Genomic DNA, 15,145 nt, shown 5'->3' with positions numbered 1-15,145 from the left:
AACGTTTCAAAGACAAAACACTTCCTCTTCTCTCTCTTTCCTTATTTGCTTCATTTTAACTTTATGTTATCAAACGCACTGGTAAACGTTGGTGGTGTTTTTGCTCCACACTAATTTGTGTGCACTGTTTGCATTCTATGGCCTGTGGTATGTGTGGAGGTATGGGAGGATGGTGCATGCCTGTGCTCACATTAATGTGAATGCAATCAGCCCCTCCCAGAATATCATATCCCACATCAGCTACAAAACAGGAGGATTGTACCTCTCAGAAGGACCACAAAAGTGGAGTTCTGTGAAGCAAGGATTGGGTAACATTTTCCATTTAAACTTACACTAGTGGCAGACCTGCTGCATTATTAATCTTGACAAGGAAAAATAAGTCTTTAAACAATTTCAGTTCATTGTGACTTTTTAAAGTAAATAAACTCTAGCTTCAGAAGTGCTTTTCATTTCAGTGTTTCCTTCAGTTTTACTACAAAGATTTAAAAAAGAAATCACAGAGTTGAAGCCAAATGCTTAATTTGGAACAATTGATTTTTTTTTTTCTCACTAAATCACTTCAATTTTCTTGTTGTAGGAATCCATGCAAAAGCCAAACATTTGTCTGCATAGCTTGAACAAAGCCACAAAAAACACATCTAGCACATGAAAATGAAGGAAAGAAACAGAGATTCTCTCTACTGTCTGTCCTTTCAAATTATAGATACACAAAATAATCTCTGTGAGGACTTTATTGAAAAGTGCTTCAGAATTTCCTTTAAGCTTATCAAAAGGTGACAGATCACCAAAGGTGACAGATTGTAAGTGAGCTGCAGGGACAGACTATCACACAGCAAGAGCTGGAGCTGCAGGAATTGTTTCCAAGGCTGATGCTTCTTGGAATTTTTATTGGAGGTGAGGAATGAAACCTGAAATGACTGCTGAAAATATTTGGCATTGGAATTTCATAGGAGGTAAATAATTTTTACAGGCCAAAGTGGGACTCCTAGTAAAGCAAACTTACGTCTTACAGGATCAAAGCAAGGTCATACTGCAAGAAACAAAAAAATGTGTGAAATATGCATGAGATGAATAAAAATATCCTAGAATGCAGCTATTCTGTAAAGAACTTAAAGGTCAAAGTAGATAATCCACTGAAAATAAGCTTCTGCTTTGATACTGCAGCAAGGAAAACATCTACTCACATACAATGAGAAGTTAGGAATTAATATGTAGTACCAATAAGGCTGTTCCTGCCATGCACATCAAGCTTTTCTGAAGAGTTGCATGGGATTCAAAAAGTGATGTGACATCTGGATATGATCTTATGCAAACAGAGGTCAAGCTAACTGTAGAGAAGGCACAGCCACACCTTGGGCACGATGTCCACATGCGTACAAAGGAAAAAGTCCTTTGAAAGAAAATGGCTTTGTAATCCATCAAAGGGTGGCAAAAGGATTAGGAATTAAATCTTGACAAATGCAGACTTGAAGTAATTGTCAATTACTGCAACTTTTTTTATTAGTGATCTTTGTTAATCCCTGAGACTGTTTCCCCAGTAGTATGGTTGTTTTCTGCTGTCATTTCTTCAAATCAAGCCTGTAGGAGATCTGTGGATTAGAAGACATGGCAAAAGGATGGAAAGAGATCCTCGTGGACTCACCAATATGGGAAATTTGAGAGCAAAATGCCATCCACTCTTGAAGAGCGTGGCTCTTTGGAGACTTATGGAAATCAGTTTTTATTGCTAACACAGGCTTGCTATTTGAGACAGGTAGAGTTGCTACAAGGCAGATCTTGTAGTCTTCAGAGTGGTTTGAATGAGGAAGTGATAGTTAATGCTGTGTCCACAAAAGGGAAATATATATGTGCTTATGAATAACTGTTTTGTGGGTATTTCTATGTTCTGCTTTAGGTATCAGAATTAAACATATATATATAGATAAAGTGTGTGTAAAGGGCTGTGCACAAAACTGCACTATTTTAGCTGCTAAGGAATTAACAGAAAAGCCTTCAGGGAGTTTACATGGGAGGTGACAGGAGATGAAGGGGCTTGGGAAAGCCAGCATCAGCTGCTCTGTGCTGGGAAGCTGGGAGCCAGAGGAGCAGGTGGAGATCCCCTGTGGATGCCAGTGGGGGTGACTGGATAACAGAGAACCAGAGTCTGAGTCCTGGGAAGCAGACATTGTTGCTTCTCTGAAAAGGGGCAGGTTTCTTGAACTCTGCTGGCTCTTTGCTTTCCTCTGAAGGGAGGAAGCTATTATTAGTGATGTGCCTGGGGTCATAGCCCATCCAGCAGCTGGGGAAATAACAACTAAGAGTGTACACAGTGGACCTGTGCTGCAGCCCCCTATATGTAAGCAGGAAAAGGAGTCAATACAGGGAGGCTTGCAAAAGCAATGACCCATAATAAAAAGAGCGGTGCCTGGTTAGTCAGATCAAGCTCCTAAAATAGAAAGGCGCTTTTGATAAATAGGGAGGCCCCAGCGGAGCCTTCACTATTAAAATGTACATTTTTTCTGTAGAGTCCCCCAGCAGTGTTGCTTAGAAACCAATGATGCAATATGACACATATTACAAACTTTTAATTCTGAGGTTAAGTCTTCAAGATACTGACAGGGCTGCAACCGCATAGGTTTGGGCTTTATTTGAGATGCAGTGAAATTCTAATGTCTGGATATTAGTACTGGCCTGCATGCAGGGTGACCTTGAGTTTAGCACCTCTGTCAAGTTTACAGGGCCTCCTGGTGAGAGAAAGGCTCTCAGATAGACCCATTTCTTGTTCTACATCTGGTTGACATCTGGGATGGAAGTGTCAGCCAGGAAGAACATAACATTTTCTGGCCAGGACAGACACAAATTCTATTCCAAACTGATGCAACTGATGTTATGTACTCTGAGACCAAAGTGCTTATTGAGAGCAACTGAGTACGAAGATTGCCATCTGCCGGCCTTTCAAACTGTGTTGCTAGTCACAAGCCACTGGGAGTCTCAGAGCCATTGCAGCCTGCTGTAGCTGGTTTCTTGATGTTATAGCTGCTGATGTACAGGATTATTTCAGTCACAGAAATAGTTGTCTCCTTTCTTGGTGTTACTGGGAAAAGGAGACTTCATGAGCTCTGATCAATAAGTGAGGCCAACTTCCCTCTCCTGGAGCAGTATTACCCATGGGGAAACTGTACTGAGGGCATTTTATGATGCTGAGGTTTAGAATTGTCCCATGAAGCACAATGGTTTCCCAGGTCATGAATTCAGCATTGGCAGTGGACTCACCAGCTGCAAGGGCCTGGTTTCTTTTCCCACATTTGTACCTCTGCACAACAGAAAGTTATACTGGTGCAGGTCTGAGCAGTGATCCTAGCCACCTCCTCCCTCCAGCAGACTTTCTTTTTTCTTCTATCCTGTCTGGATAGAGGGGAAATTCTCTCCTGGCTCTTGCTGCTCTGCTTTGTGGTATGAAATAGATTAAAGTAGGATGAAAGCTAGAGCTTATGCAACTTCTTTGCACAAATGCTGGGACTTCAGCTCCCAGGTCTGATTTCCCTGATTACTGTTTTTGTCCAAGTGCAACCACTTCTGGATTTGCACATGTGGAAGCAGATCAAGTAGAAAGTGACCTGCAATACAATCAGCTAATTCACTTACCAGGGAAGGCTCAGTTCTCCTCTTCATTGACAGAGGAACTTGAAGGAATTTCTGCCAGAAAACAGCCCACTGATTCAGATGAGGTTGATCCTTAGATATTTGTGGGCCTTATTATCTAGCCTAAAATATTATGGTTTGTAAACCTTTTTCTTTCACCCTGTAATTTAAGTAAAAAATTTGTTTGGTTCCTTCTTTTTTTAAAGACTTGTTTTGATTATAAAATTGAAGGGGTTGGAATCAAGGAGGATCCTGTTTAAAAAACAGGCTGGGCTACAGTTTAGCAAAAGAAGACTCTTCCAAAACAGGGCTGTGCTCAGCGATTACTCTCAGAGATTACGTGTCAGAAAGCTTTATGGATGAATATAAAAATGACTAGTTACATGGTTGCAAACATTTTTGTTCTAACATTTTACTAGCCAGTGGCAAAGATTCAGATTTTCCTATGATTCTAAGTCAGATGAGCATTTAAGCATATACTGACATTTCATCTTGTTTTGGTAACTCTTGTGGCTCTATAGAGGGAAGGGCATGGAAGGCAAGGAAGACAAGGCAAGGCACCAAAGTGGAATAAGAAATACAAGTAGTTGGAAGCCCAAGGCTCTTAATTTCGTTCCTTGAATCCAGCACAAGTGTCTACTACTGCCCAGCTATGTCCAGTCATGAAGGAGGAGAAGATGGGCCTTTGAAGATGGAAGAGAAAACTCTGGAGGAATGCTCTTGGAGATAGAGCAGAAATGTGCAACTATCACCTTAAACTTGAATATTTAGAAAATGAAGTCAAAAGTTCTGGAGTCATTTAGAGCAGGATGAGGATCTATAGCCTCCTCTAAGAGCTTTTATTTTCGGTGAGAAGACCAATGCCAGCCTTCTGGGTGTGCGCTTTGGCTGGTGAATACAGTTCTTGCAGAATTTTGTTTTCCTTCTGTGGCTGTGGAGGAGCAAAACGTACTCACCTGGGAGAGGAGATGAATTGCTAATTTGCTTAATCTCATCATTCCACCAGTGTACAGGGTCATAAATCAGTCATCTTTCTGCACTACTTTTGGAAGCAGAAATATGTGCAGAATGATGTAGGCAGCGAGTTCTTAAACCATAATTCATGAGATAATGGCAAGTGGTCAGCAGCTGGCAATACAACAGTGCTGGCTATTATGGTCCTTTCAACTGAAAACATATGAAGAGGGTGCAAAATGGTGTGAGGAGTCTTGAGACATGACAATGGTCCAGAGGGTTTGGCAACTACAATTTGCAGTTTTTTAGGCCAGTGATTTAAACTCAGCTCAGATTGGAATCAAAGCAAAACTGAGGTCTTGTGGATAAGTTTCCACAAAGCCAAAGACTAACGATGCAGTTGAATCCTAAAGTGGTTTTCTTACCAAGAGAAGAAAACAATTAAAAAAACATCCTAATCCCTGTATATGGTATCGTACACTGACATGTACACACCTCTCTCTTTCCCATTCAATAATACTGGTATTAATTTTTAATCCAATGATAATAAGGAAAAGCTGGGTTTCTGAGATTGCTTCAGAAGCAATACACTCACATAAACAAAAAAGTTGCAGATGGGGTTAGCATACGTAGCAGAGGCAGGGAATGGTCTCTGCCGTGCACAATCACCATCAGTATTTTCATTCAGAATATAAAATGCATTTTAAGAGTGGAAGAACTTATGCATATAAATTCCACAGCTCAGTTTGGTACTGCAGAGTGAGAGAGAGACATTTTTTCACAGTTATTGACGAAGGACATTCCAGCAACTAGTGAGATCTGGAGTTCGTTATATATTTTGGGCTAGAGTGCAAAAGCACTATCTGCCAGAAAAAAAAATAAATATGGTTGAAGCGTGTTTTATTAATACATTGCTGCTGTTCTTGGATTATACTCCTGTAGAGGCTCACATCTGAAATGATGCATCTGATATGCTATATACTAGATGGCTTTTCAAGGTTCGTTTTTGGATCTGGTTCCCTTTCAATATACAGATACTATGTAAATTTCTATTTTTAAGCTTTCAGAGACATACTGTCTCTGCCCTTCTGTAGATCATTATTGCAAGCTGTTTTTGCCCATATTCTAAAGGCACTAATATTATTATAAAGGAATAAGTTGTTGCCACTGAATCTGGTACCTCTGTGTGTAATGTATGAGTGGAGGGTGACATCCCAGTCCAGACAGCTTCTTTCCAAATAAAGAGGTCCAATGTTGTCAACACTGCATGTCATTGCAGTGACTGTGCTGTTAGCAGAGAAGCAGTGGCAACACACTTGTGCTGCTCAGCAGGAAGCAGACCTAGAGGACCAGAAGAAATGCTTTTGCTTCCCTGTCACCTAAGCCCAGAGAGCTGTATTAATGATAAAAGCTCCCTGACAATTATCTCCAGAAGGAGCAAAACAAGAAAGAGAGAAACATGTACAGCTGATTTTTTTTTCTGGAAAATATACAGCTAAATCCGATATTTCCATTTCTGGTTTTGCATTCTCATTTTCTTGTTAAAGACAGGCCCACACGTGTTCCTGATATATGAACCAGCTGCCTTGAAATCAATGGCAAAGTTCCTGTCATCAGCAAACATTCTTGGATGTTACCCATATTTATAGGATATGATTAAACTGAAAACTTAAGGGAGATCACAGCCTTCCAACAATTAAAGAGGAGGGAGAAAGAAATGAGAACGTAAATATGTTGTGAAAGAGATCCCAGGTGAAATAATTGGTCCAAATTTTCAAGTCTGGATGTTGTTAGTTTTTCCATAATTACTACAGCAAGCTCCTGCTTTCACTGAGGGGAGGTGACCTGGTTTTGTTCCAGTAATAATAGAAATTTTAACACACAAATGACCAGGGCTGCTAAAGCTGCTTTACATACATGTGTCAGCACTGGGAGAATCGAGATATAGCAGACATCATTTAGTCAACTACAAAATTTTGTGCCCATGAACTCAAAATGGAAAGAAAGCAAAGAACAGAAAATCACTGTTTATCAAGAATAGATTGATTTAAGCGTCAAGTCATGTAAAAGTGTACGGTGATGCAGGTGTGGTTAAAACATGATTTAGGTGTCTTATTTCCTGCAGGTGTTTTAGAGAGTCATGTTGTTGGAGTAAGGAAGCCCAATTTACTCTTACACCGCCTTTAGCTATGAAAGTATCTGACACAACACAGCAACTGATGTTGGAAGTCCCACTGTATTTAAGCCTCCAGTTTTCTTCATTGTTGTTTCTACATAGACAGTTAATATTAAATGGTTGCATGGTATTGATGCTTATGAAGTAGCCAACTCAACTCAGCTCTCAGAGTGAATGATTTTATAATCCTTAAAAGCCTGAAGCCAAATGTCTGTGCTCTCCAAAACTGTTTGGAATCTGTCACATTTCTGCAGGAAACAAAACTGGTGACCAAAGTTAATTTAAAGTTCCTTTTTCACAGGCTCTATTTTCCATTTTTTTGTTTGTATTACTATATTATTGTTGCCATCCCAACCAGAAGGGAAAAAAAAACCACTGAAATCAGAAAGCAACTAAATCCTGTTACGGAGTAACAACATCAAAATTTATCAAAAATTATTTACTGAATGAAATGTGCTAGTTTCATATTTCCAGTAATGTCTTCCTTCTCAAAAACTATTTACAAATATCCATAATTGTTGTCTGATGCTAAAACTGTGATTGATATGCTAATAGTGTTTGCCCTTAATCTCACCCTTGGAAATATACTATTACATCTGATATGAATTTATTCTAGCTAACAGCCGAGAATTAAAGGAGTAGAGAGAGTTTGATGATTTCACAGAATGGCTTGGGTTGTGAGAGACCTTAAAGATCATCTAGTCCTAGATGGGTTTCATTCATGGTCATTAGTATTAGTAGCCTGGCTAGTGCCAGGATGCTGTTGTGACAGCAATCAAAGATCTGAAGCATCAAAAAAAGTTCTTCAGGAAAACTGCAGTCTCTGCTGAAGGCAATAGGTGGTTATAGACAGACAATTACAAGACCTCAAGGAACAATGAAGCAATAGAGGCAGGAGTGCCAGGCTGTTGTGTTAGACATGAATGGCCAAATACATGTTAGACACATAGGTCTACACATCAGTGGTGCAGGACTATCTTAGCATAGGGAAGTTTATAGGGAGCTCTTAAAGAACATTATAAAGAATAAGAATGAGCATTTTTCCTCAAATGTGAGTGAAAAAATGTGATTTTGCTCATCAACAATATGAAGTGAAGGGACAGAACTAACCCTCTGTTATTTAGTTCATTTAAGGCAAGTTCTCAAGTTTTTGTGTTAGAGGAATATTTCTTTATTGCTGTACTGGTAGCCAGAAATGTCTAACATCTGTATGACTAACATCTGCATGCCATCACACATAGCAGATGGTAAGCTATAAAATGACAAGAAGCTTTGGTAATGGAAAGATCAGCAGCAGACTCGAACACCAACCAGCACTATTTATAGAGGGAGAGATTTAATTCTCTTTGAGAGGAAAAGCATAAGTGACAGAGAGACTGAGAGACTGACTGATGAAGAAAGAATGAGAAAGAAGCATATACATTAAGCTTGGGGAAATGATAAGCCAAAATGAGCTGTGATATGAAGAACCAGGGAACAAGAGATTTTTTACAGGGAAGGTTGGGCAATAGAATCACTGGACAAAGACAAGGCTAGCATGAGGGATAAGAGTCCATGGAAGTAGACATATCAAAACTTTGCAGGTAACTTCCCAAGGGAGGTGGCAAGTGCTTGTTATACCTGGATTTCCTAAATGTGAGCTGGGCAGAGCATGAGGGAACATCTTATGAGCAGGGAAATAAGTCTTAGGGGACTGCATCAGCATTTTGTGTCTCATCCATCCAGTTCTAGTATTCCATTCCTGGAGCATACATACCCATCCTCATATGCATCCTGTGCAGAAAGAAGTAGAATAGAAAGCTCCAGCTTCACATGCTTCTCCAACCCTATACTGAGACCTTCAGATCCTCTAGTTCTGGTTTCCTGGGGAGTTAGAAAAATGCCTTCTGATTTTAGTGGCAAGAACGAGTCTCATGCTGTCCCTGCTAGCCTTGGAGAACGGGCACAGCTCTGGGGATGAGAGCTGGTCTCTGTTACAGCTCATACATCATCAACAGACTTCTTAACTGAACTGCAAAGGCAGAGCCTCATCTCTGCCAGTCCTAATGCTGCCAGTGCAGCTACATGGCTGTAACTGTAGGCAGGCCAGAAGGCAAGTGGCAGTGCAGTTGTAATTTGGAGCTAACCTCAGCTGAGAGACGGGTGGGTAAAGTGGGGGATGAGATGACTGTCTTGATTCCCAGAGCTCCTAGGAGGAGGGCAGGTTGTCTCCGAGCATTTATCCTTTTAACTGTTAAAGTTTGATGAGCTGATTTCAAATACATTTTAATATATACAGCACCTCTTCATATCAACTTTAGAAACTCACTCTTAAGCACAACTACAACACAGGCTTTAAGGAAGGGCAGTCAGTCAGCCATCTGCATAAAGCTGGAAACATGCCCAACAGATTTCCTAAGACAGGACCATGTTCACTATGAAAATAGCCCTAACTTTGCTTCTCTCCCTGGTTTCAATGAGTTAGTCTCGTTGAATGAGGATCTCACTACACTTGCAAGATCGCTGCATCAGGGCAGCAGTAGGGAAAGAAAACTGGTCATTTGTGTGTGTCATTTGTACGGTCTGTCACTGTAGCATCTCTGACTGGGAACTGGTACCTGAGCCTAGTTCAGTGAATGTGGTACATGAGCAGGTTCTCCAAAGTATCACATGTGAGCACAGCAGCTTATTAATCAACTTTCACAGCCTTGTGATTTGCCATTAAGCTATACCATAACTGTTTTGCAACGCCATCTAGTGACATATACAGATGCCTCAAATCCCTCAAACTTGCTTTTCTCTTACTTTATTGTACTGAATGGATCATCTGTGAGTTTTGCAAGAAAAAAATAGATGTTTACACTTATCAGCAGTGGCAATTAGACCAGAAGGAGCATTTGATGCATAGGATGTGAGCTGTTATCTTATTCTAAATGAAAAATAAAAATGTTTGCTGAAGCAATAACCTGTCTCCAAGCAGTGTTCAATTCAGCTTCAGGTCTCAGTGAGAGTCCATGTGATGCACAAATGCTCCTCTGCTTTTAATATTAATTAAAAACATCAACAACAAACTAGTTCAATTTATGTTTCATGCAAAATACCCCCCAAATTAACATAATACGTACATTACATCTGTGTTCTTATTTTAAAGCAAAATTAAAACCTCTCTCCTTTAATCAGATGGTTATTAAAATGGAAGTCTTCGAGAGAAGTTACTGACAAGTTCACCATTTGATGAGTCTGCTGCATAGTAAGCTTCCAACTTTTGTAAATCTATGAGGAATTAGAGGGAAAAAGAGCTCGGAATCCAGAGAAGCCAATAACCTCCTTCTATAATCCTTAGCTGTCTAGAAAGGCACAAATCAATTTTTCCTCATACTTCTTAGCTTTAATATTTTGGAAAATGTTGAATTATTGCTGCTTTTTCTTACTTTGGTACTCATACTTTTTTCTCTGCTTAAAAAAAAAAAAAAGTTGATGAAAACCTTATGTTTGAAAAATGTACTAATTCTGAGGAATGGTAAAGCTCTTATTATCCTGTGGCAAGCTTGTAACTTAATTTCAACCCTAATGACTGTTTTTACTGTAGCTCTCCCCTTGCCATCCTTGGACAGGTCATAGCAAGAAGTTACTTTGCATCTGCTGTGTTCTCTCCATCCTTTCCCTTTCGAAGGAATCTGACTGTTTCATGGTGCTGTTGTGTTTTTTGCATTGAACAGAAAGTTTTGGAACAGATTCCTTAATCTGAAACAGATGTCTCTTCCCTCAACTCCTTGCTAGCTGACGGCAGCCAGAGGATGGAGCCATGAAGGGATATGCTCTTTTTTCAGGAGCACCTGGCAGAGGCCATCTCACTCATACAGGGGAAAATAGTGCTTAAAAACTTCTCACTCTGTATGTGTGTGGGAGGAAAATGAGCACATTCAGACAAAGAGAATTCACTCTTACCTGTGCTTTGTGCTGGGTGCTCCTTGAACTAAGGTAGTAAGGGTGTGACACAGGGACAAGAAGGCCTCTTTGTATGAGAAACCCATTTCAGTACTAAACTCTCTGACCAAAAACCCACTTCTGTAGAAAGTGTTCCCTTTCTGTTATTCCAGTAAGCAAGTGTAATAATATGCAATCTAGCAGGTCAGAAAGACATGTGACTAGGCATTGGTAAGTGTTTTTATTGGAATCAGTAGGACAATGCAGAATAATGTCATGGTGCCTTCATTTAGTGCATTCACTGACCCATCTCAGGCCAGTGTTTATACGGGGATCTGTGCAGACTTGTATAAATACAAACCTCAGCCCCTGTCGCGCCATTCACAAAGGGGCTGTTGTGGCAGTGCTGGTTTTTTTGTTTCACACATTGTGGCCTATCTTACAGGATAATGTTGTCTATTTCTATTATTTCCTATTTGAGATCCTAAACTGAAAGCTGATGTTTAGCAATATCCAGGACTCTACTATCAGTGGCTTCAAGGCACTTTTGAACTACATGCCTCATGACAGCCTTTGTGGTAGCCTCAGTTTGCAAATATGGAAACAAAAGCATAGGAAATTTCAGTGGTTTGATGCGTCATTTGCTATTCGGAACAGACATCAGCACTGTCATCTCCCCTTCCCTTTCTGTCTGTACAGGACACAAACTCAGAGCTATTGTTCTTGAACATGGATGTATCTTTTTTCAGCTCTTCTCATTAATAAGCAGCAGACTGTGCAGAGGCAGGAGGATCTACATCAGTGAGCATTTGGATGTTACTGAAATCTCTTGTGTTACCTTGGGAAGGTTCCTAAGCACATGGCACAAGTACTGTCATTTTAATTGTAAAATGCATAGCCTATAAACAACCATAATATCCCATGAAAAGCAGCCAGTCTTACGACACTGTATATTTTGAACCCTGGAATATATGATTCATCTTTAAAGACGTATTTTTTTCTGTTGCTGCTACTAGTGGGCTTCTCATCACCTCATCTGTGTATTTCTGCCTTTTCTGTTCTTAGCCACAAAAGTTGGAATTTTCATTTGTGTCATTTTTTCCATCCCATGGAATGCTCAACCTTGGTTATGGATTTGTCTGTTGAATGTATGACAGAAAGCAATCCAGAAGTGTCCTGCTCCCTCTTCTGAAACACAGAGTCATAGAATCACCAAGGTTGGAAAAGACCTCTTAAGATCATCCAGTTCAACCATCCACTTATCACCAATATCTCCCACTAAGCCATGTCCCTCAGTACAACAACCTAAATGTTTCTTCAACATCTCCATAGTCAGTGACATCACCACCACTCTACGCAGCCCATTCCAGCACCTGACCACTTTTTCAGAGAAAAAGCATGTTGCATGGAGAGCCATAACTGCAGCACTGGTGTCATGGAAGGATTTGAATTCAGCAAACTGGGCAGGCAGCTGTGCATGGAACAGGCAAACCAAAAAGACTGAAAATCTAAGATCATGATAGGAAAGAAGTGGGGAGAACACAGGGCAAGCTTCAGATATAGCTGGCAGCTTCTAGGCAATATGGGCTTACGGAGTGCTGCCTTGCTGACCAAAGCAGGAACACACTGGCCCATGTAGTAGCAATTTATGACAGGATGGAGGATACAAATTACAATCTGCTACTAAACCTTCCTTTCTCCTTCCCACTGACCAAATCTAAATCTCCCTTCCTTTCATTTGAAACCATTTCCCCTTGTCCTGTCATCAGCAAACTTGCCGGGGATGCACTCAGTGCTATCATGTATGTCATTGACAAAGATGTTAAAGAAAACCAGACCCAAGACCCCTGGGGAACACTGCTTGTTACCCAGTTCTACTTGGAGATAGAGCCATTGACCACAACCTCATTGCTGTGACCTTTCAACCAATTCCTTATCCTCTGAATAGTCCATCCTTCAAATTCCTTTCTTTCCAATTTAGAGATAAAGACGTGGTGGGAGACCATGTCAAAGGTCTTGCAGAAATCCAGGTAGATGACATCACTTGCCTTCCCTTTGCCCACCTATGCTATCACTTCATCATAGAAGGCCACCAGATTGGACAGGCACAACCTTCCCTTGATGAAGCTGTGCTGACTGTCTCAGATCACCCACTCATTGTATTGTATTAGCTATTAATTCTATTCTTCCTAACATAAAATTTGCTTCTTGAGTCAAAGTCAGGATCTCAAAAATAATACTGAGAATTATATTAGCGGTAAAAGTGCCCAAATTTAGTCACACTTGGGAGTCTGCATAGATACTGACAGAGATTATTATTTAGGTCAGGAGTACAATTAGAGTCCAAGGTGAAGGTGAAGACAAAGACTGTGAACTGCGCTATGTTAGCTCCAAATGTAAGTGGAGACCCTGTGCCCACAACCTTCCTCTTTGAGCTCAAATGTCCCAGATGTTATCCTACAGAATAAGGCATGCTTCTTGTTACATTTTCCTTTGTAATATCTTAGTTTTTGAACGTTTCCTCAGGGGATGTCAGGATATGTGTAAAACACTGGGATGGGTGCTGACAAGGTTTACAGGGCTTTGTGGCATCGGATGATTTGAGAGGAGAGAGAATTTTTTTTTCTTCCCCAAAAGCAGAACTGCAAGAAGGAATTCATAATTATATTGTGTTAGAACATGCAGCTCTGGTGGCCACAGATAGCTCTTCAGAGAAACGCTCTAATTAAAGGCAGAAAGGTTTGAGGAACATGTGATTCCAGCTTATTTGGAAGACTGTGAGAGGCCAAAACTAATCCTAATAAAAGCAGCATAAAATATCAACATGAACAGAATTGCTCAGGGGAGGGAATAAAACCATAGCAGCTATTTTGTGTACAGTTTGTGCACACATTCAAACTGAAGGAGGCAGGACAGAGAGATTGACTGAGTATGGACTAATAGGTGTACTGCTGAAAGCAGTGTAAGTAGAGAGAGTTAGACCCACCACTTAGAAAATTATAATAGGCTTGTGTGGACAAAATTCAGCCATTTTTTTATCTCTGATAGAACAGGTGCAACAGGATGAAAGAAAAACAGTCTAGCACTGAAACCAGGGAAGCTTGATTGCCTGGGGTCTAGGCTAGGAACTGAAGAAACTGTGAGGTCCTTACAAGCTTAGGAACGTAGGCTAAAGGTCAAACCACATGCCTGGAGCATTGGCTAGTGGCTGATGTGGGAGAGGTGATGTGGATAGCAATAGAGACTTTCCAGATATGCACTCTGCTGAGCATGGCTACCAGCCATCTTACTGTGGTCAACACACTTGTCACACTTACTGCCACTGGCATCCCAGTCATTTTCCACATCCAGTCACAAACAGCGGGATCCCAAGCATTCTCATAAAACTAAGATTAGAGAGAAACGGAACCTGGTATTGCTGGTATTGATGATCCACAGCAACTCCATTTTGAATGATGTAGTTAAGAACAGAGACTGTTGTAGATAAGAAACTCCTAGGACAAGATGTTATTTAGAAATGATGTGCTTGAGTATTGCTCACCACTGACAAGCAGGACAGTGCTGTGGAGATGACTAAAACTTTATGGTAGAATGCAGAAGAGAAGACAATTGCCATGGGCCCTGTGAAGCACAGGGTGATTCTGTGATTCTGTGATTCTGTGATTCTGTGATTCTGTGATATAATACAATATAAGGACATGTTACGTGAGAGAGATGACGGAAAATTGAGCTGAAGTCTTACAGATTCATAAAAGAATTGAAGAAGGAAATGAAAGCTTTAAAGGCATAGCCCTACACCTCTTGAAACTGGCAAGTTTCAATAGCAGCCTACAAGTAGTTAAGGAAACTGAGGACCTGCTCTAAGTCAACACTGAATCAATGGCACAATCCGTTATTGATGTTGGAAGATATAGCTACTTGATTTGCCAGGAGCAAAAAAGTGAAACCCCTTGTGTTGCTTTCACTGGGTTCAAATTTCCCTCATCAGACTATCTGCAGTTGCCAGAAAGCGCAAATGCCTACAGCCATCAGCCACTACCAATGATCTTCCTATGACAATTGAACTGGGCATTGGGTGGATTCCCAAGTATTTGTCAGATTTAATCTTTATAAAGAGCTTGCATGAGACAAACAGGAAGGCTAGAAAAAAACCAATAAATGATAATCTAAGAAGATTCAGTAGCATCTCTTTGAAGGAACAGTTGGAAAGCTACTTCTCTTTGGAGAAACCTTTAATATACATATTCACAGCCAAATCTCCTAATTTGGGACAGTATTAATCAATACTTTGAGTGATACAAGTGAGAATGGGCATGAAGAGAGTATCTTCTCATCTGCTTTGAACGCTGTTCTGTTGACCTGGCTAGCTGAAATACATCACGCATACCTGGGAGTCTCTTCCATTTTACTTGCTCTTTTTCAGCATAAGGGTAAGTTGTGGAGGAAGTGGAACCATCTGTTTAACTGTGGTATGTGATAAAAAGATCC

The sequence above is a fragment of the Lagopus muta genome, chromosome 1 (assembly GCF_023343835.1).
Source record: "Lagopus muta isolate bLagMut1 chromosome 1, bLagMut1 primary, whole genome shotgun sequence".
NCBI lineage: Eukaryota > Metazoa > Chordata > Aves > Galliformes > Phasianidae > Lagopus > Lagopus muta.
This window is presented reverse-complemented; position numbering follows the sequence as displayed.